We start from the raw sequence: 1158 nt of genomic DNA on the forward strand, positions 1-1158 counted from the left end.
TCCCCTCCTTCCCCCTTACCTGTAGCAACCAGTCTTCATTCTGGGGACAAATCGAGAAAGTATTTTTAGTTCCTGGATCTCTCATGTTCTGACCAGAAAAAATAATTAATCTACTTAAGAAAATCTTAGGGAGGTGATGGGTGACTTAAACAAATTTAACCGATTACATACTTTTCCTTTAAAGCTTTATTTATTTCTGGGGGGGGGGGGGGGGGGGGGCTGGGCTCCGGGGTCGATTGCATTGCAACTGGTTATATAAGTAAGGAAATGATAGGAGTAGAGAGAACAGATGAATCCCCCAGTGCCTTGCTCCTTGATGTTTCCTGGGCGATCTTCTCTAACTTTTCTAGATAGTCATAAAGGTCCTTTCAAAGATGTCAATGTAGAATTTTCTATTAGTGCGAAGTGGTTTTTTTTTTTTTAGGAATTAAGAAGTATTATCTTAGAATAAAGATTAAACACAAAAACAGTGCCCACTCCAGAATCCATTTTATCGGTCACATCTATTCGACTGATTCCATAAAAAATAAGATGAGAACACAGTCTAGGTGTGAGTCCAAAAATGCATATGCACCGATTGGCCCTTGTACAGTTTCTTCATCCTCGGGTTCTACCTCCCGCACTCCTTTGCACGCATACGTGCCAAGAGCGTGGATAAACTGCCCGGAATGAAAACCTGGGGCTCCCCATGATTATGTGCACTTGTGCCTGAAGACTCACTACTGGTTTTTGTTGGGCAAAATGACTGAGAACCCGGTGAGAGCACTGCGCCCACGCCCGTTGGAGCTTCAGCTGTGAGCGCCCCTCCCCCTACTTCTTATAGCATTTCCCCGGAGCGTTATCAAGCAGCGATTTACTCCCAGTTGCCAGGAAGACATGAGGATGCCTTTCCAAGACTAGTCCATGTTACAGACCGTTACCTAGATCCAATTTCTTGTACTGATCATTCATGTGTCATACATTTAGGGGGGGGAGGTCGTTGGGGGCTGCGGCACCGCAAACCAACCCCCCTGTGTGGACTCTCCTATTTCCGTCTCTAAATGCGGTGTTGGAAGTGGAGCCTAGGACGTTATCGGAGCCAGCCACAAATGCCACATGAAACGCAGCAAACATCCGGAGCGGCTTCCTGCAAGCCTTGCTTTTCTCAACACGAGAGAT

This window comes from Myotis brandtii, unplaced genomic scaffold (assembly GCF_000412655.1).
Source record: "Myotis brandtii unplaced genomic scaffold, ASM41265v1 scaffold1102, whole genome shotgun sequence".
NCBI lineage: Eukaryota > Metazoa > Chordata > Mammalia > Chiroptera > Vespertilionidae > Myotis > Myotis brandtii.